This window comes from Arachis hypogaea, chromosome 16 (genome assembly GCF_003086295.3).
Source record: "Arachis hypogaea cultivar Tifrunner chromosome 16, arahy.Tifrunner.gnm2.J5K5, whole genome shotgun sequence".
Lineage (NCBI taxonomy): Eukaryota > Viridiplantae > Streptophyta > Magnoliopsida > Fabales > Fabaceae > Arachis > Arachis hypogaea.
In genome coordinates this window covers 66,265,304-66,291,864 of record NC_092051.1, presented here as the reverse complement: position 1 = coordinate 66,291,864, position 26,561 = coordinate 66,265,304, and the positions used below count along the sequence as shown (strand labels likewise).

General features: G+C 43.0%; 39 non-coding genes and 20 pseudogenes across 39 annotated transcripts; all 59 read right to left on the bottom strand.

Annotated features, from left to right (window-relative positions):
• Positions 1-97: 97 nt before the first annotated feature.
• LOC112759406 (5S ribosomal RNA) lies at positions 98-216 on the bottom strand. Its single transcript, XR_003180163.1, has one exon. It is a non-coding gene; the product is annotated as a 5S ribosomal RNA (ribosomal RNA).
• Positions 217-395: 179 nt separating this feature from the next.
• LOC112759824 (5S ribosomal RNA) lies at positions 396-514 on the bottom strand (annotated as a pseudogene).
• Positions 515-697: 183 nt separating this feature from the next.
• On the bottom strand, positions 698-816 carry LOC112761057 (5S ribosomal RNA). The gene has a single exon (XR_003181466.1). It is a non-coding gene; the product is annotated as a 5S ribosomal RNA (ribosomal RNA).
• Positions 817-996: 180 nt separating this feature from the next.
• On the bottom strand, positions 997-1,115 carry LOC112759222 (5S ribosomal RNA). The gene has a single exon (XR_003180001.1). It is a non-coding gene; the product is annotated as a 5S ribosomal RNA (ribosomal RNA).
• A 179-nt stretch (positions 1,116-1,294) lies between these two features.
• LOC112759804 (5S ribosomal RNA) lies at positions 1,295-1,413 on the bottom strand (annotated as a pseudogene).
• A 183-nt stretch (positions 1,414-1,596) lies between these two features.
• On the bottom strand, positions 1,597-1,715 carry LOC112761046 (5S ribosomal RNA). The gene has a single exon (XR_003181454.1). It is a non-coding gene; the product is annotated as a 5S ribosomal RNA (ribosomal RNA).
• A 180-nt stretch (positions 1,716-1,895) lies between these two features.
• LOC112759221 (5S ribosomal RNA) lies at positions 1,896-2,014 on the bottom strand. Its single transcript, XR_003180000.1, has one exon. It is a non-coding gene; the product is annotated as a 5S ribosomal RNA (ribosomal RNA).
• Positions 2,015-2,193: 179 nt separating this feature from the next.
• LOC112759822 (5S ribosomal RNA) lies at positions 2,194-2,312 on the bottom strand (annotated as a pseudogene).
• A 182-nt stretch (positions 2,313-2,494) lies between these two features.
• LOC112760528 (5S ribosomal RNA) lies at positions 2,495-2,613 on the bottom strand. Its single transcript, XR_003180964.1, has one exon. It is a non-coding gene; the product is annotated as a 5S ribosomal RNA (ribosomal RNA).
• A 181-nt stretch (positions 2,614-2,794) lies between these two features.
• LOC112759220 (5S ribosomal RNA) lies at positions 2,795-2,913 on the bottom strand. The gene has a single exon (XR_003179999.1). It is a non-coding gene; the product is annotated as a 5S ribosomal RNA (ribosomal RNA).
• Positions 2,914-3,093: 180 nt separating this feature from the next.
• Positions 3,094-3,212, bottom strand: LOC112759752 (5S ribosomal RNA; annotated as a pseudogene).
• A 170-nt stretch (positions 3,213-3,382) lies between these two features.
• LOC112759436 (5S ribosomal RNA) lies at positions 3,383-3,501 on the bottom strand. The gene has a single exon (XR_003180187.1). It is a non-coding gene; the product is annotated as a 5S ribosomal RNA (ribosomal RNA).
• Positions 3,502-3,682: 181 nt separating this feature from the next.
• On the bottom strand, positions 3,683-3,801 carry LOC112759390 (5S ribosomal RNA). Its single transcript, XR_003180152.1, has one exon. It is a non-coding gene; the product is annotated as a 5S ribosomal RNA (ribosomal RNA).
• A 177-nt stretch (positions 3,802-3,978) lies between these two features.
• Positions 3,979-4,097, bottom strand: LOC112759700 (5S ribosomal RNA; annotated as a pseudogene).
• A 178-nt stretch (positions 4,098-4,275) lies between these two features.
• LOC112759721 (5S ribosomal RNA) lies at positions 4,276-4,394 on the bottom strand (annotated as a pseudogene).
• A 184-nt stretch (positions 4,395-4,578) lies between these two features.
• LOC112761171 (5S ribosomal RNA) lies at positions 4,579-4,697 on the bottom strand. Its single transcript, XR_003181579.1, has one exon. It is a non-coding gene; the product is annotated as a 5S ribosomal RNA (ribosomal RNA).
• Positions 4,698-4,876: 179 nt separating this feature from the next.
• On the bottom strand, positions 4,877-4,995 carry LOC112759826 (5S ribosomal RNA; annotated as a pseudogene).
• A 181-nt stretch (positions 4,996-5,176) lies between these two features.
• Positions 5,177-5,295, bottom strand: LOC112761523 (5S ribosomal RNA). The gene has a single exon (XR_003181915.1). It is a non-coding gene; the product is annotated as a 5S ribosomal RNA (ribosomal RNA).
• Positions 5,296-5,476: 181 nt separating this feature from the next.
• Positions 5,477-5,595, bottom strand: LOC112762135 (5S ribosomal RNA). Its single transcript, XR_003182487.1, has one exon. It is a non-coding gene; the product is annotated as a 5S ribosomal RNA (ribosomal RNA).
• A 480-nt stretch (positions 5,596-6,075) lies between these two features.
• LOC112759747 (5S ribosomal RNA) lies at positions 6,076-6,194 on the bottom strand (annotated as a pseudogene).
• Positions 6,195-6,376: 182 nt separating this feature from the next.
• LOC112762019 (5S ribosomal RNA) lies at positions 6,377-6,495 on the bottom strand. The gene has a single exon (XR_003182381.1). It is a non-coding gene; the product is annotated as a 5S ribosomal RNA (ribosomal RNA).
• Positions 6,496-6,675: 180 nt separating this feature from the next.
• LOC112759806 (5S ribosomal RNA) lies at positions 6,676-6,794 on the bottom strand (annotated as a pseudogene).
• A 180-nt stretch (positions 6,795-6,974) lies between these two features.
• On the bottom strand, positions 6,975-7,092 carry LOC112762247 (5S ribosomal RNA). The gene has a single exon (XR_003182592.1). It is a non-coding gene; the product is annotated as a 5S ribosomal RNA (ribosomal RNA).
• Positions 7,093-7,272: 180 nt separating this feature from the next.
• LOC112759441 (5S ribosomal RNA) lies at positions 7,273-7,390 on the bottom strand. The gene has a single exon (XR_003180192.1). It is a non-coding gene; the product is annotated as a 5S ribosomal RNA (ribosomal RNA).
• Positions 7,391-7,570: 180 nt separating this feature from the next.
• On the bottom strand, positions 7,571-7,688 carry LOC112759485 (5S ribosomal RNA). Its single transcript, XR_003180227.1, has one exon. It is a non-coding gene; the product is annotated as a 5S ribosomal RNA (ribosomal RNA).
• A 178-nt stretch (positions 7,689-7,866) lies between these two features.
• On the bottom strand, positions 7,867-7,985 carry LOC112759718 (5S ribosomal RNA; annotated as a pseudogene).
• Positions 7,986-8,168: 183 nt separating this feature from the next.
• On the bottom strand, positions 8,169-8,287 carry LOC112762007 (5S ribosomal RNA). The gene has a single exon (XR_003182370.1). It is a non-coding gene; the product is annotated as a 5S ribosomal RNA (ribosomal RNA).
• A 180-nt stretch (positions 8,288-8,467) lies between these two features.
• LOC112759790 (5S ribosomal RNA) lies at positions 8,468-8,586 on the bottom strand (annotated as a pseudogene).
• Positions 8,587-8,766: 180 nt separating this feature from the next.
• LOC112762246 (5S ribosomal RNA) lies at positions 8,767-8,884 on the bottom strand. The gene has a single exon (XR_003182591.1). It is a non-coding gene; the product is annotated as a 5S ribosomal RNA (ribosomal RNA).
• A 180-nt stretch (positions 8,885-9,064) lies between these two features.
• Positions 9,065-9,182, bottom strand: LOC112759440 (5S ribosomal RNA). The gene has a single exon (XR_003180191.1). It is a non-coding gene; the product is annotated as a 5S ribosomal RNA (ribosomal RNA).
• A 180-nt stretch (positions 9,183-9,362) lies between these two features.
• LOC112759293 (5S ribosomal RNA) lies at positions 9,363-9,480 on the bottom strand. Its single transcript, XR_003180066.1, has one exon. It is a non-coding gene; the product is annotated as a 5S ribosomal RNA (ribosomal RNA).
• Positions 9,481-9,658: 178 nt separating this feature from the next.
• Positions 9,659-9,777, bottom strand: LOC112759452 (5S ribosomal RNA). Its single transcript, XR_003180201.1, has one exon. It is a non-coding gene; the product is annotated as a 5S ribosomal RNA (ribosomal RNA).
• Positions 9,778-9,956: 179 nt separating this feature from the next.
• Positions 9,957-10,075, bottom strand: LOC112759758 (5S ribosomal RNA; annotated as a pseudogene).
• Positions 10,076-10,258: 183 nt separating this feature from the next.
• Positions 10,259-10,377, bottom strand: LOC112762270 (5S ribosomal RNA). Its single transcript, XR_003182613.1, has one exon. It is a non-coding gene; the product is annotated as a 5S ribosomal RNA (ribosomal RNA).
• Positions 10,378-10,552: 175 nt separating this feature from the next.
• LOC112761033 (5S ribosomal RNA) lies at positions 10,553-10,671 on the bottom strand. Its single transcript, XR_003181442.1, has one exon. It is a non-coding gene; the product is annotated as a 5S ribosomal RNA (ribosomal RNA).
• A 181-nt stretch (positions 10,672-10,852) lies between these two features.
• LOC112762232 (5S ribosomal RNA) lies at positions 10,853-10,971 on the bottom strand. The gene has a single exon (XR_003182578.1). It is a non-coding gene; the product is annotated as a 5S ribosomal RNA (ribosomal RNA).
• Positions 10,972-11,148: 177 nt separating this feature from the next.
• Positions 11,149-11,267, bottom strand: LOC112759294 (5S ribosomal RNA). The gene has a single exon (XR_003180067.1). It is a non-coding gene; the product is annotated as a 5S ribosomal RNA (ribosomal RNA).
• A 179-nt stretch (positions 11,268-11,446) lies between these two features.
• Positions 11,447-11,565, bottom strand: LOC112759810 (5S ribosomal RNA; annotated as a pseudogene).
• A 185-nt stretch (positions 11,566-11,750) lies between these two features.
• Positions 11,751-11,866, bottom strand: LOC112759637 (5S ribosomal RNA; annotated as a pseudogene).
• An 8,730-nt stretch (positions 11,867-20,596) lies between these two features.
• On the bottom strand, positions 20,597-20,715 carry LOC112761512 (5S ribosomal RNA). Its single transcript, XR_003181904.1, has one exon. It is a non-coding gene; the product is annotated as a 5S ribosomal RNA (ribosomal RNA).
• A 179-nt stretch (positions 20,716-20,894) lies between these two features.
• On the bottom strand, positions 20,895-21,013 carry LOC112762267 (5S ribosomal RNA). The gene has a single exon (XR_003182610.1). It is a non-coding gene; the product is annotated as a 5S ribosomal RNA (ribosomal RNA).
• A 179-nt stretch (positions 21,014-21,192) lies between these two features.
• LOC112759609 (5S ribosomal RNA) lies at positions 21,193-21,311 on the bottom strand (annotated as a pseudogene).
• Positions 21,312-21,493: 182 nt separating this feature from the next.
• LOC112759520 (5S ribosomal RNA) lies at positions 21,494-21,612 on the bottom strand. The gene has a single exon (XR_003180256.1). It is a non-coding gene; the product is annotated as a 5S ribosomal RNA (ribosomal RNA).
• A 181-nt stretch (positions 21,613-21,793) lies between these two features.
• On the bottom strand, positions 21,794-21,912 carry LOC112761722 (5S ribosomal RNA). The gene has a single exon (XR_003182103.1). It is a non-coding gene; the product is annotated as a 5S ribosomal RNA (ribosomal RNA).
• Positions 21,913-22,093: 181 nt separating this feature from the next.
• Positions 22,094-22,212, bottom strand: LOC112759323 (5S ribosomal RNA). Its single transcript, XR_003180094.1, has one exon. It is a non-coding gene; the product is annotated as a 5S ribosomal RNA (ribosomal RNA).
• A 177-nt stretch (positions 22,213-22,389) lies between these two features.
• Positions 22,390-22,508, bottom strand: LOC112759506 (5S ribosomal RNA). Its single transcript, XR_003180245.1, has one exon. It is a non-coding gene; the product is annotated as a 5S ribosomal RNA (ribosomal RNA).
• Positions 22,509-22,689: 181 nt separating this feature from the next.
• LOC112759734 (5S ribosomal RNA) lies at positions 22,690-22,808 on the bottom strand (annotated as a pseudogene).
• A 181-nt stretch (positions 22,809-22,989) lies between these two features.
• LOC112762285 (5S ribosomal RNA) lies at positions 22,990-23,108 on the bottom strand. Its single transcript, XR_003182627.1, has one exon. It is a non-coding gene; the product is annotated as a 5S ribosomal RNA (ribosomal RNA).
• A 178-nt stretch (positions 23,109-23,286) lies between these two features.
• On the bottom strand, positions 23,287-23,405 carry LOC112762150 (5S ribosomal RNA). Its single transcript, XR_003182501.1, has one exon. It is a non-coding gene; the product is annotated as a 5S ribosomal RNA (ribosomal RNA).
• Positions 23,406-23,586: 181 nt separating this feature from the next.
• LOC112762283 (5S ribosomal RNA) lies at positions 23,587-23,705 on the bottom strand. The gene has a single exon (XR_003182625.1). It is a non-coding gene; the product is annotated as a 5S ribosomal RNA (ribosomal RNA).
• Positions 23,706-23,888: 183 nt separating this feature from the next.
• On the bottom strand, positions 23,889-24,007 carry LOC112761570 (5S ribosomal RNA). The gene has a single exon (XR_003181959.1). It is a non-coding gene; the product is annotated as a 5S ribosomal RNA (ribosomal RNA).
• A 182-nt stretch (positions 24,008-24,189) lies between these two features.
• On the bottom strand, positions 24,190-24,308 carry LOC112759481 (5S ribosomal RNA). Its single transcript, XR_003180224.1, has one exon. It is a non-coding gene; the product is annotated as a 5S ribosomal RNA (ribosomal RNA).
• Positions 24,309-24,498: 190 nt separating this feature from the next.
• Positions 24,499-24,617, bottom strand: LOC112759769 (5S ribosomal RNA; annotated as a pseudogene).
• Positions 24,618-24,794: 177 nt separating this feature from the next.
• LOC112759775 (5S ribosomal RNA) lies at positions 24,795-24,913 on the bottom strand (annotated as a pseudogene).
• Positions 24,914-25,097: 184 nt separating this feature from the next.
• On the bottom strand, positions 25,098-25,215 carry LOC112762249 (5S ribosomal RNA). The gene has a single exon (XR_003182594.1). It is a non-coding gene; the product is annotated as a 5S ribosomal RNA (ribosomal RNA).
• Positions 25,216-25,398: 183 nt separating this feature from the next.
• On the bottom strand, positions 25,399-25,517 carry LOC112759332 (5S ribosomal RNA). The gene has a single exon (XR_003180101.1). It is a non-coding gene; the product is annotated as a 5S ribosomal RNA (ribosomal RNA).
• A 177-nt stretch (positions 25,518-25,694) lies between these two features.
• Positions 25,695-25,813, bottom strand: LOC112759575 (5S ribosomal RNA; annotated as a pseudogene).
• A 178-nt stretch (positions 25,814-25,991) lies between these two features.
• LOC112759809 (5S ribosomal RNA) lies at positions 25,992-26,110 on the bottom strand (annotated as a pseudogene).
• Positions 26,111-26,291: 181 nt separating this feature from the next.
• On the bottom strand, positions 26,292-26,410 carry LOC112759283 (5S ribosomal RNA). The gene has a single exon (XR_003180056.1). It is a non-coding gene; the product is annotated as a 5S ribosomal RNA (ribosomal RNA).
• Positions 26,411-26,561: the final 151 nt, after the last annotated feature.

Below are 26,561 nucleotides of genomic sequence, written 5' to 3'. Positions count from 1 at the left end.
AGCCTGCCGAAAGTCAGGTCATTAAGGCACACTTTACATAAACTATTCGAGATAGCATCTTTTAAAGAACGAGGTTAAGCACGACGTAAAAAAAAAAGAGGTGCAACACGAGGACTTCCTACGAGGTCACCCATCCTAGTATCACTCTCGCCCAAGCATACATAACTACGGAGTTCTGGTGGGATCCGGTGCATTAGTGCTGGTATGATCGCACCTATTAAAGTATGTGCACACAATTATCATATGCATGTATCGCAACGTAGGGTAAGACGAGCTACGAAGCCCTGCAGTGCCCGTAGGAGCTTGCCGAAAATCAGTTCATTAAGGCTCACTATAGCTAAACTATTCGGGATAGCGTCGTTTAAAGAATGAGGGTAAGCACGACGTAAAAAAAAAAGGTACAACACGAGGACCTCCTTGGAGGTAACCCATCCTAGTATGACTCAAGCCTAAGCGCGTTTAACTACGGAGTTCTTGTGGGATCCGGTGCATTAATGCTGGTATGAGCACACCAATTAATGTATGTGCACATAATTATCATAAGCATGTATCGCTACAAAGGGTAAGTCGAGCTGCGAAGCCCTGCGGGCCTCGTAGGATCCTGCCGAAAGTCAGGTCATTAAGGGTCGCTTTAGCTAAACTATTCGAGATAGCATCGTTAAAAGAACAAAAGTAAGCACGACGTAAAAAAAAAAAAGAGGTGCAACACGAGGACTTCCCAGGAGGTCACCCATCGTAGTACTACTCTCACCCAAGCACGCTTAACTGCAGAGTTCTGATGGGATCCGGTGCATTAGTACGGGTATGATTGCACCTACTAAAGTATGCGCATGCAATTGTCATAAGCGTGTATCGCTACATAGGGTAAGTCGAGCTGCGAAGCCCTGCGGGCCCCGTAGGAGCCTGCCGAAAGTCAGGTCATTAAGGGTCACTTTACATAAACTATTCGAGATAGCGTCGTTTAACGAATGAGGTTAAGCACGACGTAAAAAAAAAGAGGTGCAACACGAGGACTTCCTAGGAGGTCACCCATCCTAGTATCACTCTCGCCCAAGCACACATAACTACGGAGTTCTGGTGGGATCCGGTGCATTAGTGCTGGTATGATCGCACCTATTAAAGTATGTGCACACAATTATCATAAGCATGTATCGCAACGTAGGGTAAGACGAGCTACGAAGCCCTGCAGTGCCCGTAGGAGCTTGCCGAAAATCAGTTCATTAAGGCTCACTATAGCTAAACTATTCGGGATAGCGTCGTTTAAAGAATGAGGGTAAGCATGACGTAAAAAAAAAAGGTACAAAACGAGGACCTCGTTGGAGGTAACCCATCTTAGTACTACTCCCGCCTAAGCGCGTTTAACTACGGAGTTCTTGTGGGGTCCGGTGCATTAATGCTGGTATGATCACACCAATTAATGTATGTGCACATAATTATCATAAGCATGTATCGCAACAAAGGGTAAGTCGAGCTGCGAAGCCCTGCGGGCCTCGTAGGATCCTGCCGAAAGTCAGGTCATTAAGGGTCGCTTTAGCTAAACTATTCGAGATAGCATCGTTAAAAGAACAAGGGTAAGCACGACGTAAAAAAAAAAAAGAGGTGCAACACGAGGACTTCCCAGGAGGTCACCCATCGTAGTACTACTCTCACCCAAGCACGCTTAACTGCAGAGTTCTGATGGGATCCGGTGCATTAGTACGGGTATGATTGCACCTACTAAAGTATGCGCATGCAATTGTCATAAGCGTGTATCGCTACATAGGGTAAGTCGAGCTGCGAAGCCCTGCGGGCCCCGTAGGAGCCTGCCGAAAGTCAGGTCATTAAGGGTCACTTTACATAAACTATTCGAGATAGCGTCGTTTAACGAATGAGGTTAAGCACGACGTAAAAAAAAAGAGGTGCAACACGAGGACTTCCTAGGAGGTCACCCATCCTAGTATCACTCTCGCCCAAGCACACATAACTACGGAGTTCTGGTGGGATCCGGTGCATTAGTGCTGGTATGATCGCACCTATTAAAGTATGTGCACACAATTATCATAAGCATGTATCGCAACGTAGGGTAAGACGAGCTACGAAGCCCTGCAGTGCCCGTAGGAGCTTGCCGAAAATCAGTTCATTAAGGCTCACTATAGCTAAACTATTCGGGATAGCGTCGTTTAAAGAATGAGGGTAAGCATGACGTAAAAAAAAAAGGTACAAAACGAGGACCTCGTTGGAGGTAACCCATCTTAGTACTACTCCTGCCTAAGCGCGTTTAACTACGGAGTTCTTGTGGGGTCCGGTGCATTAATGCTGGTATGATCACACCAATTAATGTATGTGCACATAATTATCATAAGCATGTATCGCAACAAAGGGTAAGTCGAGCTGCGAAGCCCTGCGGGCCTCGTAGGATCCTGCCGAAAGTCAGGTCATTAAGGGTCGCTTTAGCTAAACTATTCGAGATAGCATCGTTAAAAGAACAAGGGTAAGCACGACGTAAAAAAAAAAAGAGGTGCAACACGAGGACTTCCCAGGAGGTCACCCATCGTAGTACTACTCTCACCCAAGCACGCTTAACTGCAGAGTTCTGATGGGATCCGGTGCATTAGTACTGGTATGATTGCACCTACTAAAGTATGCGCATGCAATTGTCATAAGCGAGTATCGCTACATAGGGTAAGTCGAGCTGCGAAGCCCTGCGGGCCCCGTAGGAGCCTGCCGAAAGTCAGGTCATTAAGGCTCACTTTACATAAACTATTCGAGATAGCATCGTTTAAAGAACGAGGTTAAGCACGACGTAAAAAAAAAAGAGGTGCAACACGAGGACTTCCTAGGAGGTCACCCATCCTAGTATCACTCTCGCCCAAGCACACATAACTACGGAGTTCTGGTGGGATCCGGTGCATTAGTGCTGGTATGATCGCACCTATTAAAGTATGTGCACACAATTATCATAAGCATGTATCGCAACGTAGGGTAAGACGAGCTACGAAGCCCTGCAGTGCCCGTAGTAGCTTGCCGAAAATCAGTTCATTAAGGCTCACTATAGCTAAACTATTCGGGATAGCGTCGTTTAAAGAATGAGGGTAAGCACGACGTAAAAAAAAAAAGGTACAACACAAGGACCTCTTTGGAGGTAACCCATCCTAGTACTACTCCCGCCTAAGCGCGTTTAACTACGGAGTTCTTGTGGGATCCGGTGCAATAATGCTGGTATGATCACACCAATTAATGTATGTGCACACAATTATCAAAAGCATGTATCGCTACATAGGGTAAGTCGAGCTCCGAAGCCCTGCGGGCCTCGTAGGACCCGGCCAAAAGTCAGGTCATTAAGGGTCGCTTTAGCTAAACTATTCGTTAAAAGAACGAGTGTAAGCACGACTTAAAAAAAAAAGAGGTTCAACACGAGGACTTCCCCGGAGGTCACCTATCCTAGTATTACTCTCGCCCAAGCACGCTTAACTGCAGAGTTCTGATGGGATTCGGTGCATTAGTGCTGGTATGATCGCACCTATTAAAGAATGCACATGCAATTGTCATTAGTATGTATCGCTACATAGGGTAAGTCGAGTTGCGAAGCCCTGTGGGCCCCGTAGGAGCCTGCCGAAAGTCAGTTCATTATGGCTCGCTTTAGCTAAACTATTCGAGATAGCGTCGTTTAAAGAACGAGGGTAAGCACGACGTAAAAAAAAAAGAGGTACAACCCGAGGACTTCCCAAGAGGTCACCCATCCTAGTACCACTCTCGCCAATGCACGCTTAACTATGGAGTTCTGGTGGGATCCGGTGCATTAGTGCTGGTATGATCGCACCTATTAAAGTATGTGCACACAATTATCATAAGCATGTATCGCGACGTAGGGTAAGTCGAGCTGCGAAGCCCTGCAGGGCCCGTCGGAGCTTCCCGAAAATCAGTTCATTATGGCTCACTATAGCTAAACTATTCGAGATAATGTCGTTTAAAGAACGAGGGTAAGCACGACGTAAAAAAAAAGTGCAACACGTGGACTTCCCAGGAGGTCACCCATCCTAGTACAACTCTAGCCCAAGCACGCTTAACTACGGAGTTCTTGTGGCATGCGATGCATTAGTGCTGGTATGATCACACCTATTAAAGTATGTGCACACAATTATCATAAGCATGTATCCCTACATAGGGTAAGTCGAGCTGCGAAACCCTGCTGGCCTCGTAGGACCCTGCCAAAAGTCAGGTCATTAAGGCTCGCTTTAGCTAAACTATTCGAGATAGCGTCGTTTAAAGAACGAGGGTAAGCACGACGTTAAAAAAAAGGCACAACACGAGGACTTCCCTGGAGCTAACCCATCCTAGTACTACTCTCGCCTAAGCACGTTTAACTACGGAGTTCTGGTGGGATCCGGTGCATTATTGCTGGTATGAACACGCCAATTAATGTATGTGCACACAATTATCATAAGCATGTATCGCTACATAGTGTAAGTTGAGCTGCAAAGCCCTGCGGGCCTCGTAGAACCCTGCCGAAAGTCAGGTCATTAAGTCTCGTTTTAGCTAAACTATTCGAGATATCGTTGTTAAAAGAACGAGGGTAAGCACGACGTAAAAAAAAATAAAGTGGTGCAACACGAGAACTTCCCAGGAGGTCACCCATCCTAGTACCACTCTCGCCCAAGCACGCTTAACTACGGAGTTCTGGTGAGATCCGGTGCATTAGTGCTGGTATGATTGCACCTATTAAAGTATGTGCACACAATTATCATAAGCATGTATCGCTACATAGGGTAAGTCGAGCTGCGAAGCCCTGCAGGGCCCGTGGGAGCTTGACAAAAATCAGTTCATTAAGGCTCACTATAGCTAAACTATTCGAGATAACATCGTTTAAAGAACGAGGGTAAGCACGACGTCAAAAAAAAAGGTACAACATGAGAACTTCCTTGGAGGGAACACATCCTAGTACTACTCTCGCCTAAGCGCGTTTAACTACGGAGTTCTTGGGGGATCCGGTGCATTAATGCTGGTATGATCACACCAATTAATGTATGTGCACATAATTATCATAAGCATGTATCGCTACATAGGGTAAGTCGAGCTGCGAAGCCCTGCGGGCCTCGTAGGATCCTGCCGAAAGTCAGGTCATTAAGGGTCGCTTTTGCTAAACTATTCGAGATAGCATCGTTAAAAGAACAAGGGTAAGCACGACGTAAAAAAAAAAGAGGTGCAATACGAGGACTTCCCTGGAGGTCACCCATCGTAGTACTACTCTCACCCAAGCACGCTTTACTGCAGAGTTCTGATGGGATCCGGTGCATTAGTGCTGGTATGATTGCACCTACTAAAGTATGCGCATGCAATTGTCATAAGCGTGTATCGCTACATAGTGTAAGTCGAGCTGCGAAGCCCTGCGGTCCCCGTAGGAGCCTGCCGAAAGTCAGGTCATTAAGGCTCACTTTACATAAACTATTCGAGATAGTGTCGTTTAAAGAACGAGGTTAAGCACGACGTAAAAAAAAAAGAGGTGCAACACGAGGACTTCCTAGGAGGTCACCCATCCTAGTATCACTCTCGCCCAAGCACACTTAACTACGGAGTTCTGGTGGGATCCGGTGCATTAGTGCTGGTATGATCGCACCTATTAAAGTATGTGCACACAATTATCATAAGCATGTATCGCAACGTAGGGTAAGACGAGCTACGAAGCCCTGCAGTGCCCGTAGGAGCCTGCCGAAAATCAGTTCATTAAGGCTCACTATAGCTAAACTATTCGGGATAGCGTCGTTTAAAGAATGAGGGTAAGCACGACGTAAAAAAAAAAAAGGTACAACATGAGAACTTCCTTGGAGGGAACCCATCCTAGTACTACTCCCGCCTAAGCGCGTTTAACTACGGAGTTCTTGTGGCATCCGATGCAATAATGCTGGTATGATCACACCAATTAATGTATGTGCACACAATTATCAAAAGCATGTATCGCTACATAGGGTAAGTCGAGCTGCGAAACCCTGCTGGCCTCGTAGGACCCTGCCGAAAGTCAGGTCATTAAGGCTCGCTTTAGCTAAACTATTCGAGATAGCATCGTTTAAAGAACGAGGGTAAGCACGACGTAAAAAAAAAAAGGCACAACACGAGGACTTCCGTGGAGGTAACCCATCCTAGTACTACTCTCGCCTAAGCACGTTTAACTACTGAGTTCTGGTGGGATCCGGTGCATTATTGCTGGTATGAACACGCCAATTAATGTATGTGCACACAATTATCATAAGCATGTATCGCTACATAGTGTAAGTCGAGCTGCAAAGCCCTGCGGGCCTCGTAGAACCCTGCCGAAAGTCAGGTCATTAAGTCTCGTTTTAGCTAAACTATTCGAGATATCGTTGTTAAAAGAACGAGGGTAAGCACGACGTAAAAAAAAAAGGAGGTGCAACACGAGAACTTCCCAGGAGGTCACCCATCCTAGTACCACTCTCGCCCAAGCACGCTTAACTACGGAGTTCTGGTGGGATCTGGTGCATTAGTTCTGGTATGATTGCACCTATTAAAGTATGTGCACACAAATATCATAAGCATGTATCGCTACATAGGGTAAGTCGAGCTGCGAAGCTCTGCAGGGCCTGTGGGAGCTTGCTGAAAATCAGTTCATTAAGGCTCACTATAGCTAAACTATTCGAGATAACGTCGTTTAAAGATCGAGGGTAAGCACGACGTCAAAAAAAAAAGGTGCAACAGGAGAACTTCCTTGGAGGGAACCCATCCTAGTACTACTCCCGCCTAAGCGCGTTTAACTACGGAGTTCTTGTGGGATCCGGTGCATTAATGCTGGTATTATCTCACCAATTAATGTATGTGCACACAATTATCATAAGAATGTATCGTTACATAGGGTAAGCCGAGCTGCGAAGCCCTGCGGGCCTCGTAGGACCCTGCCGAAAGTCAGGTCATTAAGGGTCGCTTTAGCTAAACTATTCGTGATAGCATCGTTAAAAGAACGAGGGTAAGCACGACGTAAAAAAAAAGAGGTGCAACACGAGGACTTCCCAGGAGGTCACCCATCGTAGTACTACTCTCGCCCAAGCACGCTTAACTGCAGAGTTCTGATGGGACCGGTGCATTAGTGCTGGTATGATCACACCAATTAAAGTATGTGCACACAATTATCATAAGCATGTATCCCTACATAGGGTAAGTCGAGCTGCGAAACCCTGCGCGCCTAGTAGGACCCTACCGAAAGTCAGGTCATTAAGGCTCGCTTTAGCTAAACTATTCGATATAGCATCGTTAAAAGAACGAGGGTAAGCACGACGTAAAAAGAAAGAGGTGCAACACGAGGACTTCTCAGGAGCTCACCCGTCGTAGTACTACTCTCGCCCAAGCACGCTTAACTACAGAGTTCTGATGGGACCGGTGCATTAGTGCTGGTATGATCACACCTATTAAAGTATGTGCACACAATTATCATAAGCATGTATCCCTACATAGGGTAAGTCGAGCTGCGAAACCCTGCGCGCCTAGTAGGACCCTGCCGAAAGTCAGGTCATTAAGGCTCGCTTTAGCTAAATTATTCGAGATAGCGTCGTTTAAAGAACGAGGGTAAGTACGACGTAAAAAAAAAGAGGTGCAACACGATGACTCCTCAGGAGGTCACCCATCATAGTACTACTCTCGCCCTAGCACGCTTAACTACAGAGTTCTGATGGGACCGGTGCATTAGTGCTGGTATGATCACACCTATTAAAGTATGTGCACACAATTATCATAAGCATGTATCCCTACATAGGGTAAGTCGAGCTGCGAAACCCTGCGCGCCTAGTAGAACCCTGCCGAAAGTCAGGTCATTAAGGCTCGCTTTAGCTAAATTATTCGAGATAGCGTCGTTTAAAGAACGAGGGTAAGCATGACGTAAAAAAGATGGTACAACACGAGGACTTCCCTGGAGGTAACCCATCCTAGTACTACTCTCGCCTAAGCACGTTTAACTACTGAGTTCTGGTGGGATCCGGTGCATTATTGCTGGTATGAACACGCCAATTAATGTATGTGCACACAATTATCATAAGCATGTATCGCTACATAGTGTAAGTCGAGCTGCAAAGCCCTGCGGGCCTCGTAGAACCCTGCCGAAAGTCAGGTCATTAAGTCTCGTTTTAGCTAAACTATTCGAGATATCGTTGTTAAAAGAACGAGGGTAAGCACGACGTAAAAAAAAAAAGGAGGTGCAACACGAGAACTTCCCAGGAGGTCACCCATCCTAGTACCACTCTCGCCCAAGCACGCTTAACTACGGAGTTCTGGTGGGATCTGGTGCATTAGTTCTGGTATGATTGCACCTATTAAAGTATGTGCACACAAATATCATAAGCATGTATCGCTACATAGGGTAAGTCGAGCTGCGAAGCTCTGCAGGGCCTGTGGGAGCTTGCTGAAAATCAGTTCATTAAGGCTCACTATAGCTAAACTATTCGAGATAACGTCGTTTAAAGATCGAGGGTAAGCACGACGTCAAAAAAAAAAGGTGCAACAGGAGAACTTCCTTGGAGGGAACCCATCCTAGTACTACTCCCGCCTAAGCGCGTTTAACTACGGAGTTCTTGTGGGATCCGGTGCATTAATGCTGGTATGATCTCACCAATTAATGTATGTGCACACAATTATCATAAGAATGTATCGTTACATAGGGTAAGCCGAGCTGCGAAGCCCTGCGGGCCTCGTAGGACCCTGCCGAAAGTCAGGTCATTAAGGGTCGCTTTAGCTAAACTATTCGTGATAGCATCGTTAAAAGAACGAGGGTAAGCACGACGTAAAAAAAAAGAGGTGCAACACGAGGACTTCCCAGGAGGTCACCCATCGTAGTACTACTCTCGCCCAAGCACGCTTAACTGCAGAGTTCTGATGGGACCGGTGCATTAGTGCTGGTATGATCACACCAATTAAAGTATGTGCACACAATTATCATAAGCATGTATCCCTACATAGGGTAAGTCGAGCTGCGAAACCCTGCGCGCCTAGTAGGACCCTACCGAAAGTCAGGTCATTAAGGCTCGCTTTAGCTAAACTATTCGATATAGCATCGTTAAAAGAACGAGGGTAAGCACGACGTAAAAAGAAAGAGGTGCAACACGAGGACTTCTCAGGAGCTCACCCGTCGTAGTACTACTCTCGCCCAAGCACGCTTAACTACAGAGTTCTGATGGGACCGGTGCATTAGTGCTGGTATGATCACACCTATTAAAGTATGTGCACACAATTATCATAAGCATGTATCCCTACATAGGGTAAGTCGAGCTGCGAAACCCTGCGCGCCTAGTAGGACCCTGCCGAAAGTCAGGTCATTAAGGCTCGCTTTAGCTAAATTATTCGAGATAGCGTCGTTTAAAGAACGAGGGTAAGTACGACGTAAAAAAAAAGAGGTGCAACACGATGACTTCTCAGGAGGTCACCCATCATAGTACTACTCTCGCCCTAGCACGCTTAACTACAGAGTTCTGATGGGACCGGTGCATTAGTGCTGGTATGATCACACCTATTAAAGTATGTGCACACAATTATCATAAGCATGTATCCCTACATAGGGTAAGTCGAGCTGCGAAACCCTGCGCGCCTAGTAGAACCCTGCCGAAAGTCAGGTCATTAAGGCTCGCTTTAGCTAAATTATTCGAGATAGCGTCGTTTAAAGAACGAGGGTAAGCATGACGTAAAAAATATGGTACAACACGAGGACTTCCCTGGAGGTAACCCATCCTAGTACTACTCTCGCCTAAGCACGTTTAACTACGGAGTTCTGGTGGGATCCGGTGCATTATTGCTGGTATGATTGCACCTATTAAAGTATGTGCACGCAATTATCATAAGCTTGTATCGCTACATAGGGTAAGTCGAGCTGCGAAGCCCTACAGGGCCCGTGGGAGCTTGCCGAAAATCAGTTCATTAAGGCTCAATATAGCTAAACTATTCGAGATAGCGTCGTTTAAAGAACGAGGGTAAGCACGACGTAAAAAAAAGAGGTATAACACGAGGAATTCCTTGGAGGTAGCCCCTCCTAGTACTACTCCCGCCTAAGCGCGTTTAACTATGGAGTTCTTGTGGGATCCGGTGCATAAGTGCAGGTATGATCACACCTACTAAAGTATGCGCATGCAATTGTCATAAGCATGTATCGCAACATAGGGTAAGTCGAGCTGCGAAGCCCTGCGGGCCCCGTAGGAGCCTGCCGAAAGACAAGTCATTAAGGCTCGCTTTAGCTAAACTATTCGAGATAGCGTCGTTTAAAGAACGAGGGTAAGCACGACGTAAAAAAAAAAAAGAGGTGCAACACGAGGACTTCCCAGGAGGTCACCCATCCTAGTACCACTCTCGCCCAAGCACACTTAACTACGGAGTTCTGGTGGGATCCGGTGCACTAGTGCTTGTATAATCGCACCTATTAAAGTATGTGCACACAACTATCATAAGCACGTATCGCGACGAAGGGTAAGTCGAGCTGTGAAGCCCTGCAGGGCCCGTGGGAGCTTGCCGAAAATCAGTTCATTACGGCTCATTATAGCTAAACTATTCGAGATAGCGTCGTTTAAAAATGAGGGTAAGCACGACGTAAAAAAAAGTACAACACGAGGACTTCCCAGGAGGTCACCCATCGTAGTACTACTCTCGCCCAAGCACGCTTAACTGCAGAGTTCTGATGGGATCTGGTGCATAAGTGCTGGTATGATCGGACCTACTAAACTATGCGCATGCAATTGTCATAAGCATGTATTGCTACATAGGGTAAGTCGAGCTACAAAGCCCTGCGGGCCCCGTAGGAGCCTGCTGAAAGTCAGGTCATTAAGGCTCGCTTTAGCTAAACTATTCGAGATAGAGTCGTTTAAAGAATGAGGGTAAGAACGACGTAAAAAAAAGAGAGGTGCAACACGAAGACTTCCCAAGAGGTCACCCATCCTAGTACCACTCTCGCCCAAGCACGCTTAATTACGGAGTTCTGGTGGGATCCGGTGCACTAGTGCTGGTATGATCGCACCTATTAAAGTATGTGCACACAATTATCATAAGCATGTAACGCGACGAAGGGTAAGTCGAGCTGCGAAGCCCTGCAGGGCCCGTGGGAGCTTGCCGAAAATCAGTTCATTACGGCTCACTATAGCTAAACTATTCGAGATAGCGTCGTTTAAACACGAGGGTAAGCACGACGTAAAAAAAAAAGTACAACACGAGGACTTCCCAGGAGGTCCCCCATCCTAGTACAACTCTAGCCCAAGCATGCTTAACTACGGAGTTCTGGTGGGATCCGGTGCATTAGTGCTGGTATGATCACACCTATTAAAGTATGTGCACACAATTATCATAAGCATGTATCCCTACATAGGGTAAGTCGAGCTGCGAAACCCAACGGGCCTCGTAGGACCCTGCCGAAAGTCAGGTCATTAAGGCTCGCTTTAGCTAAACTATTCGAGATAGCGTCGTTTAAAGAACGAGGGTAAGCACGACGTAAAAAAAAAAGGTACAACACGAGGACTTCCCTGGAGGTAACCCATCCAAGTATTACTCTCGCCTAAGCACGTTTAACTACGGCGTTTTGGTGGGATCCGGTGCATTATTGCTGGTATGATCACGCCAATTAATGTATGTGCACACAATTATCATAAGCATGTATCGCTACATAGGGTAAGTCGAGCTGCAAAGCCCTGCGGGCCTCGTAGGACCCTGCCGAAAGTATGGTCATTAAGGCTCGCTTTAGCTAAACTATTTGAGATATCGTCGTTAAAAGAACGAGGGTAAGCACGACGTAAAATAAAAAAAAAGAGGTGCAACACGAGGACTTCCCAGGAGGTGCATCCTGGTACCACTCTCGCCCAAGCACGCTTAACTACAGAGTTCTGGAGGGATCCAGTGCATTAGTGCTGGTATGATTGCACCTATTAAAGTATGTGCACACAATTATCTTAAGCATGTATCGCGACGTAGGATAAGTCGAGCTGCGAAGCCCTGCAGGGCCCGTGGGAGCTTGCCGAAAATCAGTTCATTAAGGCTCACTATAGCTAAACTATTCGAGATAGCGTCGTTTAAAGAATGAGGGTAAGCACGACGTAAAAAAAAGGTACAACTCGAGGACTTCCCAGGAGGTCACCCATCCTAGTACTACTCTAGCCGAAGCACGCTTAATGTAACGACCCAATTTTCAGTACGCCTAGGACATACCAAAAATTGAGTGCTACCAATTTGACATCCTAATTATTATCTATTATTTATTATATGAGCCTGATTCGTTGTTAAAAGCGTAGTTAGTTAGCGAGGTACTTTTTTTTTTGAAAACATTTGAATTAATAAACAGAATCATTCGTAATCAATTCAGAACTGATAACAGATAAAACAGTTATAAACAACCACACATAAATATATCACAGGTAGTCAACAACATTCAGTGATTCAGGCTTTATTAGAGTATAGACTTTTAGTTAGAACACCCCTAGATATAGCTAGATAATAACTATATACATATATATACATACAACATTCTAGGCCCTGACCTATTCAAGAAGTCCCTAAGCTGGCACTTAGACTAGCCTAAACTCTATACTCACCTAGTCCCTCTAAACTACTAAAGCGAGGGAAAGTACGTTCTAAGTCTTCAAAAATCAAGTCAGGTGGAACATCAGCAAAAGGTAGAACATCATCTACTACTCCTTTGCACGATCAGACATTGCCATATAACGTCTCTCTGGTACCTCATCAAGTAGCCACACAACAGGAGTCTCGTACACAGAATTTAAGTTAAAGTTCAAGAACAAACGGGGTGTAGACATTGGCTAGTCTCACAGTATATACATATAAACAGAGAACGAGATTCACCCTAGACTTAGAAGACTATCTAGAGTGGAATCCTCTTTGCAGAACCATCATCAACGAACTACGGAAGGGTACTCATACTTCCATCTGAAGGGGGAAGGGAGAGAGAAGGGGTAAGAACTGGGGAGTTCTTAGTAGGGTCGGGGTTATTAGTTACGTTCATTAATTCTATGTTGTTTAGCAGACTATTAGCAGAATACAAGGAAGCAGTAATTAGAAAACACAGATAAGTAGAGAAGATAGAGAAAACAGATAGCAGAGCGCAAACAGAAGAATACAAGAAAATATCACAAGCGCAGAGAATGGAATACAAACAAGGAAAGCATACATTCATACCACAATCATAACAAAGGAAATGCGCAACCAAGTATGATGCATGTCTAGCCCTAGTGCAGGTAATGAGCTCATCCGTCGGTTACTAACCCGCTCCCGACATTATCCAGCAACCTCTGTCTGGATAAGGCTTTCCTATTGGCTATACCCCTGTGTACAGAAAATAACCCCTCTGCCACCACAGGGTCCACTGCACGCAAGAAATAACACATCTGCCACTGCAGGGATGTACGCCGACACACCTTCTGTATACAGGAAATAACCCCTCTGCCACTATAGAAATGGAACAGGTGGTCACGGTACTTCTGTAGCAGGAAATAGCCCCTCTTCCTTACAGAAATAAAATATGGATCTGTACCGTAGAAAAGCGTTCTCAGTGATCACACCATTATCTATCTGACTGCCTCACTGCAGCAGATGATCATACAAGTATATCTGGAGTTGCCTTAACGCAACAAATTTATAAACACATCTCTTGGGTTGCCTCAAGCAGCAAATCATCACATAATCATTCTCATTATCATCATTCATTATCATTCTCCTTATTCATCATCATTTTCACATTCTTATGCAGTACATCTTTCTTTCTCTGTTCAATCATACTGTACAAACTTTACATCTTTTACTTTTACAACATCTTAATTCAAACCATTTCTCTTTATCACATTACTCTTTTCTCTTTGTCTTTTTACTTTGCTCTGATTACTCTTTTCTCTGTATCCCTTTATTCTGCTCTGGTTACTCTGTTCTCTGTGTTTCTTTATTCTGCTCTGATTTCTCTGTTTAACGTATGTATTTAAAGCTTATGTAAATTTCGGTATGAATAGTTAGTCTGTCCTAGGTATAGGTTCATTAAGTCTATACTAAAACAGTTTAACTTTTCATATAACACCTAACCCTAGTCGCAACTCAAGTACTAACTAAGTTGCCCTAGTTAGTTCACTAGTCTCTGTCTGTTTTTCTGTCATTAAAATTTTACAGACTTTTTCTTTGGGTTTTATCTTTTCTTTAACTTTTTATCTTTTCTTTATCTTTGCCTCACTAATATGTTTTTACCACTCCCTAAGTGTTTTATGAAGGTAATTATGAGATTCTGAGTTTAAAGTTATCTTTCTAAAGCTTTTACAAAAAACTGCCTTTTCCGCATTATTTTATTATTTTTATTAAAATATTATTTTTAATTAAATATTATTATTTAATATTTTATTATTTTTTATTATTTTATTATTAAATTTTCGAAAATTAACTTACTTTTACTTTTAATCTTTAAAATTCACTTTTTACCACCCGTAACTTTTAATATTTCTACTTTTACTATCCTAACTTTCAGAAATTACCAAATAACCCCTCAAACACCAAAATATTTACTTCCTTGCCCTTTCTAAGATCTAAAAGGTGTTCTTCAATGTTCTTTACCACACTCAAAGTGTTCTTCGTGTTCTTCATATATTCTTCAAATTCTTTCTCTGTTTTTACCCGCTTTTCAGTCTTTTCAACAACCGATTTTTACCAAAATTCAAAATAAATTAGCAGCCACTAAAACCCCATCTTTTCTACATGATTTCAACATGAACCTCAATTTAAGCTTAGGGTTTCATTTTTCCAGCTGCCCAAGAACATGAACTTTAAGGCTTGAATTTCATCAAATTTCATCAAAATTTCACCAAATTTTCACCAAGAATCAATCATATATGCAACCAATTTTTAGCACAGCCAATTTATACAACATTCACACAACTCAAAAACAAATAATCAAGATTAATTTCGTGACACCCTACCTTGATTTGCTGCTCCAAATTCGGTTAGACTTTCAGGTAGTCCTTAAGCACTTTTTCCTCCTAAAACACATCAAGAACAACTTTAAATCCACAAACTCTCAACTGACCAAATCTCCCTCAGTATGTTAGGAAGAGATATCTCACCTTAGACTTGCTGGAAATTCATGTTTCTTGGCCCTCAAGTCAAGTTAAGCATGATTCTTAAGGAAGAACATCAAGAAAACACATGTTTTGCATGGTTTTCCTTGAAAACCGAATTGAAATGGGAGGGAGACAGCCATCTCACCTTATTTTCATCCTTGATAAGTTACATGGTTGTGTAGAGGAAGAAGAGAGGATCATTTTGGTGAAATCGGAGTTTTGATTTGAGTTTTAGTTCAGAAGAAATCAAGCTTTGAAGATTAAGTGTTCATGAAAGTTTCTCTCTTTTCTCTCTTGTTATTTTTTGCCAAAATGATGAAATGAGACAGCCTTGGAGGTCATAGGGGTGTAAGGTGAGTTGTGATTGGTTGGCTTGGAGGTGGATTAAAATAATATTAAAATATCTCTGGTGTAAAACTACTAAAACTAGGTGTATCGGAACACTCGTAAAAACATCTCTAAAAATTATTTTCTGAGCTACTAGCATAAATGACACTAGTAACATATTTATTATGAGAATAGAACATGAATAATGAGGCCTTAGCATTGCTAAAGTCATCAGAGAGTGCTGGTGCTAAGCTGCACCAGTAAACCGTAAACCCGGTTAAACCGATTTTCTGTTTTTAACTAAAACTGATTAGGTAACCATAATATCATTCAAGCATTTTCTAATACTAATATAATGATAATATCATCATATTATCTCTCTTCTCTCATAAATCGGGTCCGGTTTGTCAAACTGAGATTATTTACGAAAAATATGATCAAAACTCCAAACCGATACGGTTCAAAAACTAGGTTCTTCGTGATTACGTTATTGAGCTTGTCTCGACTAAGGTCCTGAGTTAAAGATAATATAATGACAATAAGGATTGAGACGCTTGATGATACAGAAGAGGTGTTTTCTTTACTGATCTTCCGGTGAAATACGTGCCTTCAGAAAAGATCTCGCGTACTCGAAAATCGGGGTTGTTACATTCTACCCTCCTAAAAGAAAATTTTGCCCTCAAAATTTCAGCCACGTGCAGAATCCATCTTCAAATGATCTACTTTCTTCAAGCCATCCTGATGAAGAGGTAGGTTTGTTTCTTACAGCATCCAAATCTAACATAGTCATTGCCATGTATATCATAACAGCTATTAGGATAGCTGTACCTCGGATCGATTTGACATTCGGAGCTCGATTAAACTATGCCTATTCACAGTCATTAAGGTCCTATCCACACCAAACAATCAACATTAAGGTGATCAGTCTTAATATTTCTAGTAAGGCACGAACTTTCCCAAAATGAGCGCTCATAGACATTCATGCCAAATGTATCTTAAAGATACCCTAACAGCATGGGACACACAAGCAGAGTGTTGAATGAAGCATAGTTAGTCCACTCCCCAGGCTCTACTGGGAACGAACTGCTCTGATACCAAATTGTAACGACCCAATTTTCAGTACTCCTAGGACATACCAGAAATTGAGTGCTACCAATTTGTCATCCTAATTATTATCTATTATTTATTATATGAGCCTGATTCGTTGTTAAAAGCATAGTTAGTTAGCGAGGTACTTTTTTTTTTGAAAACATTTGAATTAATAAACAGAATCATTCATAATCAATTCAGAACTGATAATAGATAAAACAGTTATAAACAACCACACATAAATATATCACAGGTAGTCAACAACATTCAGTGATTCAGGCTTTATTAGAGTATAGACTTTTAGTTAGAACACCCCTAAATATAGCTAGATAATAACTATATACATATATATACATACAACATCCTAGGCCCTGACCTGTTCAAGAAGTCCCTAAGCTGGCACCTTGGCTAGCCTAAACTCTATACTTACCTAGTCCCTCTAAACTACTAAAGCGAGGGAAAGTACGTTCTAAGTCTTCAAAAATCAAGTCAGGTGGAACATCAGCAAAAGGTAGAACATCATCTACTACTCCTTTGCACGATCAGACATTGCCATATAACGTCTCTCTGGTACCTCATCAAGTAGCCACACAATAGGAGTCTCGTACACAGGATTTAAGTTAAAGTTCAAGAACAAACGGGGTGTAGACATTGGCTAGTCTCACAGTATATACATATAAACAGAGAACGAGATTCACCCTAGACTCAGAAGACTATCTAGAGCGGAATCCTCTTTGCAGAACCATCATCAATGAACTACGGAAGGGTACTCATACTTCCATCTGAAGGGGGAAGGGAGAGAGAAGGGGTAAGAACTGGGGAGTTCTTAGTAGGGTCGGGGTTATTAGTTACGTTCATTAATTCTATGTTGTTTAGCAGACTATTAGCAGAATACAAGGAAGCAGTAATTAGAAAACACAGATAAGTAGAGAAGATAGAGAAAACAGATAGCAGAATGCAAACAGAAGAATACAAGAAAATATCACAAGCGCAGAGAATGGAATACAAACAAGGAAAGCATACATTCATACCACAATCATAACAAAGGAAATGCGCAACCAAGTATGATGCATGTCTAGCCCTAGTGCAGGTAATGAGCTCATCTGTCGGTTACTAACCCGCTCCCGACGTTATCCAGCAACCTCTGTCTGGATAAGGATTTCCTATTGGCTATACCCCTGTGTACAGGAAATAACCCCTCTGCCACCACAGGGTCCACTGCACGCAGGAAATAACACATCTGCCACTGCAGGGATGTACGCCGACACACCTTCTGTATACAGGAAATAACCCCTCTGCCACTACAGAAATGGAACAGGTGGTCATAGTACTTCTGTAGCAGGAAATAACCCCTCTGCCTTACAGAAATAAAATATGGATCTGTACCGTAGGAAAGCGTTCTCAGTGATCACACCATTATCTATCTGACTGCCTCACTGCAGCAGATGATCATACAAGTATATCTGGAGTTGCCGTAACGCAACAAATGAATAAACACATCTCTTGGGTTGCCTCAAGCAGAAAATCATTACATAATCATTCTCATTATCATCATTCATTATCATTCTCATTATTCATCATCATTTTCACATTCTTATGCAGTACCTCTTTCTTTCTCTGTTCAATCATACTGTACAAACTTTACATTTTTTACTTTTACAACATCTTAATTCAAACCATTTCTCTTTATCACATTACTCTTTTCTCTTTGTCTTTTTACTTTGCTCTGATTACTCTTTTCTCTGTATCCCTTTATTCTGCTCTGGTTACTCTGTTCTATGTGTTTCTTTATTCTGCTCTGATTTTTCTGTTTAACGTATGTATTTAAAGCTTATGTAAATTTCGGTATGAATAGTTAGTCTGTCCCAGGTATAGGTTCATTAAGTCTATACTGAAACAGTTTAACTTTTCATATAACACCTAACCCTAGTCGCAACTCAAGTACTAACTAAGTTGCCCTAGTTCGTTCACTAGTCTCTGTCTGTTTTTCTGTCATTAAAATTTTACAGACTTTTTCTTTGGTTTTTATCTTTTCTTTAACTTTTTATCTTTTCTTTATTTTTGCCTCACTAATATGTTTTTACCACTCCCTAAGTGTTTTATGAAGGTAATTATGAGATTCTGAGTTTAAAGTTGTCTTTCTAAAGCTTTTACAGAAAACTGCCTTTTCCGCATTATTTTATTATTTTTATTAAAATATTATTTTTAATTAAATATTATTATTTAATATTTTATTATTTTTTATTATTTTATTATTAAATTTTCGAAAATTAACTTACTTTTACTTTGAACCTTTAAAATTCACTTTTTACCACCCTAACTTTCAGAAATTACCAAATAACCCCTCAAACACCAAAATATTTACTTCCTTGCCCTTTCTAAGATCTAAAAGGTGTTCTTCAATGTTCTTTACCACACTCAAAGTGTTCTTCGTGTTCTTCGTATATTCTTCAAATTCTTTCTCTGTTTTTACCCATTTTTCAGTCTTTTCAGCAACCGATTTTTACCAAAATTCAAAATAAATTAGCAGCCACTAAAACCCCATCTTTTCTACATAATTTCAACACAAATTGAACCTCAATTTAAGCTTAGGGTTTCGTTTTTCTATCTGCCCAAGAACATGAACTTTAAAGCTTGAATTTCATCAAATTTCATCAAAATTTCACCAAATTTTCACCAAGAATCAATCATATATGCAACCAATTTTTAGCACAGCCAATTTATACAACATTCACAAAACTCAAACACAAATAATCAAGATTAATTTCGTGACACCTTACCTTGATTTGCTGCTCCAAATTCAGTTAGACTTTCAGGTGGTCCTTAAGCATTTTTTTCCTTCTAAAACACATCAAGAACAACTTTAAATCCACAAACTCTCAACTGACCAAATCTCCCTTGGTATGTTAGGAAGCGATATCTCACCTTAGACTTGCTGGAAATTCACGTTTCTTGGCCCTCAAGTCAAGTTAAGCATGATTCCTAAGGAAGAACATCAAGAAAACACATGTTTTGCATGGTTTTCCTTGAAAACCAAATTGAAATGGGAGGGAGACAGCCATCTCACCTTATTTCCATCCTTGATAAGTTACATGGTTATGTAGAGGAAGAAGAGAGGATCATTTTGGTGAAATCAGAGTTTTGATTTGAGTTTTAGTTCAGAAGAAATCAAGCTTTGAAGATTAAGTGTTCATGAAAGTTTCTCTCTTTTCTCTCTTGTTATTTTCGGCCAAAATGATGAAATGAGACAGCCTTGGAGGTCTTAGGGGTGTAAGGTGAGTTGTGATTGGTTGGCTTGGAGGTGGATTAAAATAATATTAAAATATCTCTGGTGTACAACTACTAAAACTAGGTGTATCGGAACACTCGTAAAAACATCTCTAAAAATTATTTTCTGAGCTACTAGCATAAATGACACTAGTAACATATTTATTATGAGAATAGAACATGAATAATGAGGCCTTAGCATTGCTAAAGTCGTCAGAGAGTGCTGGTGCTAAGCTGCACCAGTAAACCGTAAACCCGGTTAAACCGATTTTCTGTTTTTAACTAAAACTGATCAGGTAACCATAATATCATTCAAGCATTTTCTAATACTAATATAATGATAATATCATCCTATTATCTCATCTCATAAATCAGGTCCGGTTTGTCAAACTGAGATTATTTACAAAAAATAGGATCAAAACTCCAAACCGATACGGTTCAAAAACTAGGTTCTTCGTGATTGCGTTATTGAGCTTGTCTCGACTAAGGTCCTGAGTTAAAGATAATATAATGACAATGAGGATTGAGACGCTTGATGATACAGAAGAGGTGTTTCCTTTACTGATCTTCCGGTGAAATACGTGCCTTCAGAAAAGATCTCGTGTACTCGAAAATCGGGGTTCTTACACTTAACTATGGAGTTCTGGTGGGACCCGGTGCATTAGTGCTCGTATGATCACACCTATTAAAGTATGTGCACACAATTATCATAAGCATGTATCGCTACATAGGGTAAGTCGAGCTGAGAATCCCTGCGAGCCCCGTAGGAGCCTGCTGAAAGTCAGGTCATTAAGGCTCGCTTTAGCTAAACTATTCGAGATAGCGTCGTTTAAAGAACGAGGGTAAGCACGACGTAAAAAAAAAAAGAGATGCAACACGAGGACTTCCCAGGAGGTCACCCATCCTAGTACCACTCTCGCCCAAGCACGCCTAACTGCGGAGTTCTCATGGGATCCGGTGCATTAGTGCTGGTATGATCGCACCTATTAAAGTATGCGCACACAATTATCATAAGTTTGTATCGCGACATAGGTTAAGTCGATCTGCGAAGCCTTGCGATGTCCGTGGTAGCCTGCCGAAAATCAGGTCATTAAATCTCGCTTTAGGTAAACTATTCCAGATAGGGTCGGTCAAAGAACGAAGGTAAGCATGACGTAAAAAAAAGAGGTGCAACACGAGGACTTCCCAGGAGTTCACCCATCCTAGTACTACTCTCGCCCAAACACGGTTAACTGCGGATTTCTGATGGGATCCGGTGCATTAGTGCTGGTATAATCGCACCTATTAAAGTATTTGCACACAATTATCATAAGCATGTGTCCCGACATAGTTTAAGTCGAGCTACGAATCCCTGCGGGGCCCATTAGAGCCTCCCGAAAATCAGGCCATTAAGGCTCGTTTTAGCTAAACTATTCAAGATAGCGTCGTTTAAAGAACAAGGGTAAGCACGACGTAAAAAAAAATGGTGCAACACGAGGACTTCCGAGGAGGTCAGCCATCCTAGTACTACTCTCGCCCAAGCACGCTTAACCACGGAGTTCTGGTGGGGTCCAGTGCATTAGTGCTAGTAAGGTCACACCTATTAAGGTATGTTCACACAATCATCATAAGCATGTATCGCGACAAAGGGTAAGTCGAGCTTCGAAGCCCTGCGGGCCCCATAGAAGCCTGCCAAAAGTCAGGTCATTAAGGCTCACTTTAGTTAACTGATTCGAGATAGCGTCATTTAAAGAACGAGGGTAAGCATGACGTAAAGAAAAAAAAAGGTGCAACACGAGGACTTCCCAGGAGGTCACCCATCCTAGTACCGCTCTCGCCCACGCACGCTTAACTCCGGAGTTCTGATGGGATCCGAAGCATTAGTTCTAGTATGATCACACTAATTGATGTATGTGCACACTATTAACATAAGAATGTATCGCTACATAGGGTAAGTCGAGCTGCAAAGCCCTGCAGGGCCCGTGGGAGCCTGCCGAAAATCAGTTCATTAAGGCTCACTATAGCAAAACTATTCGAGATAGCATCGTTAAAAGAACGAGGGTAAGCACGACATAAAAAAAAAAGAGGTGCAACACAAGGACTTCCCAGGAGGTCACCCATCGTAGTACTACTCTCGTCCAAGCACGCTTAACTGCAGAGTTCTGATGGGATCCGGTGCATTAGTGTTGGTATGATCGCACCTATTAAAGTATGCGCATGCAATTGTCATAAGCATGTATCGCTATATAGGGTAAGTCGAGCTGCGAAGCCCTGCGGGCCCCGTAGGAGCCTGCCAAAAGTCAGGTCATTAAGGCTCGCATTAGCTAAACTATTCGATATAGCGTCGTTTAAAGAACGAGGGTAAGCACGACTTAAAAGAAAAAGAGGTGCAACAAGAGGACTTCCCAGGAGGTCACCCATCGTAGTACCACTCTCGCCCAAGCATGCTTAACTACGGAGTTCTCGTGGGATCCGGTGCATTAGTGCTGGTATGATCGCACATATTATAGTATGTGCACACAATTATCATAAGCATGTATCGCGACGTAGGGTAAGTCGAGCTGCGAAGCCCTGCAGGGCTCGTGGGGGCTTGCCGAAAATCAGTTTATTAAGGCTCAATATAGCTAAACTATTCGAGATAGCGTTGTTTAAAGAACGAGAGTAAGCACGACGTAAAAAAAAAATACAACACAAGGACTTCCCAGGAGGTCACCCATCCTAGTATAACTCCAGCCCAAGCACGCTTAACTACGGAGTTCTGGTGGGATTCGGTGCATTAGTGCTGGTATGATCACACCTATTAAAGTATGTGCACACAATTATCATAAGCATGTATCCCTACATAGGGTAAGTCAAGCTGCGAAACCCTGCGGGCCTCGTAGGACCCTGCCGAAAGTCAGGTCATTAAGGTTCGCTTTAGCTAAACTATTTGAGATTGCGTCATTTAAAGAACGAGGGTAAGCACGACGTAAAAAAAAAAAGGGTACAACACGAGGACTTCCCTGGAGGTAACCCATCCTAGTACTACTCTCGCCTAAGCACGTTTAACTACGGAGTTCTGGTGGGATCCGGTTCACTATTGCTGGTATGATCACGCCAATTAATATATGTGCACACAATTATCATAAGCATGTATCGCTACTTAGGGTAAGTCAAGCTGCAAAGCCCTGCGGGCCTCGTAGGACCCTGCCGAAAGTCAGGTCATTAAGGCTCGCTTTAGCTAAACTATTCGAGATAGCATCGTTAAAAGAACGAGGGTAAGCACGACGTAAAAAAAAAAGAGGTGCAACACGAGGACTTCCCAGGAGGTCACCCATCCTAGTACCACTCTCGCCCAAGCACCCTTAACTACGGAGTTCTGGTGGGATCTGGGGCATTAGTGTTGGTATGATCGCACCTATTAAAGTATGTGCACACAATTATCATAAGCGTGTATCTCGACGTAGGGTAAGTCGAGTTGCGAAGCCCTGCAGGGCCCGTGGGAGCTTGCCGAAAATCAGTTCGTTAAGACTCACTATAGCTAAACTATTCGAGATAGCGTCGTTTAAAGAACGAGGGTAAGCACGATGTAAAAAAAAAGGTACAATACGAGGACTTCCCAGGAGGTCACCCATCCTAGTACCACTCTTGCCCAAGCACGCTTAACTACGGAGTTCTGGTGGGATCCGGTGCATTAGTGCTGGTATGATCACACCTATTAAAGTATGTGCACACAATTATCATAAGCATGTATCGCTACATAGGGTAAGTCGAGCTGCGAAGCCCTGCGGACCCCGTAGGAGCCTGCCGAAAGTCATGTCATTAAGACCCGCTTTAGCTAAACTATTCGAGATAGCATCGTTTAAAGAACGACGATAAGCACGACGTAAAAAAAAAAGAGGTGCAACACGAGGACTTCTCAGGAGGTCACCCATCCTCGTACCACTCTCGCCCAAGCACACTTAACTACGGAGTTCTAGTGGGATCCGGTGCATTAGTGCTGGTTTTATCGCACCTATTAAAGTATGGGCACACAATTATCATAAGCATGTCTCGCTACGTAGGGTAAGTCGAGCTGCGAAGCCCTGCGGGTCCCGTGGGAGCTTGCCGAAAATAAGTTCACTAAGGCTCGCTTTAGCTAAACTATTCGAGATAGCATCGTTTAAAGAACGAGGGTAAGCACGACATAAAAAAAAAAAAGAGGTGCAACACGAGGACTTCTCAGGTGGTCACCCATCCAAGTACTACTCTTGCCCAAGCACGCTTAACTACGGAGTTCTGATGGGATCCGGTGCATTAGTTCTAGTATGATCGCACCTATTAAAGTATGTGCATACAATTATCATAAGCATGTCTCGCGACGTAGGGTAGGTCGAGCTGCGAAGCCCTGCGGGTCCCGTGGGAGCTTGCCTAAAATCAGTTCACTAAGGCTCGCTTTAGCTAAACGATTTGAGATAGCGTCGGTAAAAGAACGAGGGTAAGCACGACATTAAAAAAAAAAGAGGTGCAACACGAGGACTTCCCAGGAGGTCACTCATCCTAGTACTAATCTTGCCCAAGCACGCTTAACTGCAGAGTTCTTATGGGATCTGAGGCATTAGTGCTGGTATGATAGCAGCTATTAAAGTATGCACACACAATTATCATTAGCATGTGTCACGACGTAGGGTAAGTTGAGCTGTGAAGCCCTGTGGGCCCGTGGGAGCCTGCCAAAAATTAGGTCATTAAGGCTCACTTTAGCTAAACTATTCAACATTGCGTCGTTTAAACAACGAGGGTAAGCACGACGAAAAAAAAAAAGAAAAGAAAAATGGTGCTCCACCAGGAATTCCGAGGAGGTCACCCATCCTAGTAACGCTCTCGCCCACGCACGCTTAACTCCGGAGTTCTGATGGGATCCGATGCATTAGTGCTAGTATGATCACACTAATTAATGTATGTGCACACTATTATCATATGAATGTATCGCTACATAGGGTAAGTCGAGCTGGGAAGCCCTGCAGGGTCCGTGGGAGCTTGTCGAAAATCAGTTCATTAAGGCTCACTATAGCTAAACTATTCGAGATAGCGTCGTTTAAAGAACGAGGGTAACCACGACGTAAAAAAAAGGTACAACACGAGGACTTCCTTGGAGGTAACCTATCCTAGTACTACTCCTGCCTAAGCGCGTTTAACTACGGAGTTCTTGTGGGATCCGGTGCATTAATGCTGGTATGATCACACCAATTAATGTATGTGCACACAATTATCATAAGCATGTATCGCTACATAGGGTAAGTCGAGCTGCGAAGCCCTGCGGGCCTCGTAGGACCCTGCCGAAAGTCAGGTCATTAAGGGTCGCTTTACCTAAACTATTCGAGATAGCATCGTTAAAAGAACGAGGGTAAGCACGACGTAAAAAAAAAAAAAGAGGTGCAACACGAGAATTTCCAAGGGGTCACCCATCGTAGTACTACTCTCGCCCAAGCACGCTTAATTGCAGAGTTCTGATGGGATCCGATGCATTAGTGCTGGTATGATCGCACCTATTAAAGTATGCGCATGCGATTGTCGTAAGCATGTATCGCTACATAGGGTAAGTCGAGCTGCGAAGCCCTGCGGGCCCCGTAGGAGCCTGTCGAAAGTCAGGTCATTAAGGCTCGCTTTAGCTAAACTATTCGAGATAGCGTCGTTTAAAGAACGAGGGTAAGCACGACTTAAAAATAAAAAAGAGGTGCAACACGTGGACTTCCCAGTAGGTCACCGATCCTAGTACCACTCTCGCCCAAGCACGCTTAACTACGGAGTTTTGGTGGGATCCGGTGCATTAGTGCTGGTATGATCACACCTATTAAAGTATGTGCACACAATTACCATAAGCATGTATCGCGACGTAGGGTAAGTCAAGCTGCGAAGCCCTGTAGGGCTCGTCGGAGCTTGCCGAAAATAAGTTCATTAAGGCTCAATATAGCTAAACTATTCGAGATAGCGTCGTTTAAAGAATGAGGGTAAGCACGACGTAAAAAAAAAGTACAACACGAGGACATCCCAGGAGGTCACCCATCCTAGTACAACTCTAGACCAAGCACGCTTAACTACGGAGTTCTGGTGGGATCTGGTGCATTAGTGCTGGTATGATCACACCTATTAAAGTATGTGCACACAATTATCATTAGCATGTATCCCTACATAGGGTAAGTCGAGCTGCAAAACCCTGCGGGCCTCGTAGGACCCTGCCGAAAGTCAGGTCATTAAGGTTCGCTTTAGCCAAACTATTTGAGATTGCGTCGTTTAAAGAACGAGGGTAAGCACGACGTAAAAAAAATGGTACAACACAAGGAATTCCCTGGAAGTAACCCATCCTAGTACTACTCTCGCCTAAGCACGTTTAAGTACAGAGTTCTGGTAGGATCCGGTGCATTATTGCTGGTATGATCACGCCAATTAATGTATGTGCACACAATTATCATAAGCATGTATCGCTATATAGGGTAAGTCGAGCTGCAAAGCCCTGCAGACCTCGTAGGACCCTGCCGAAAGTCAGGTCATTAAGGCTCGCTTTAGCTAAACTATTCGAGATAGCATTGTTAAAAGAACGAGGATAAGCACGACGTAAAAAAAAAAGAGGTGCAACACGAGGACTTCCCAGGAGGTCACCCATCGTAGTACTACTATCGCCCAAGTACGCTTAACTGCAGAGTTTTGATTGGATCTGGTGCATTAGTGCTGGTATGATCGCACCTATAAAAGTATGCGCATGCAATTGTCATAAGCATGTATTGCTACATAGCGAAAGTCGAGCTGCGAAGCCTTGCGGGCCCCGTAGGAGCCTGCCGAAAGTCAAGTCATTAAGGCTCGCTTTAGCTAAATTATTCGAGATAGCGTCGTTTAAAG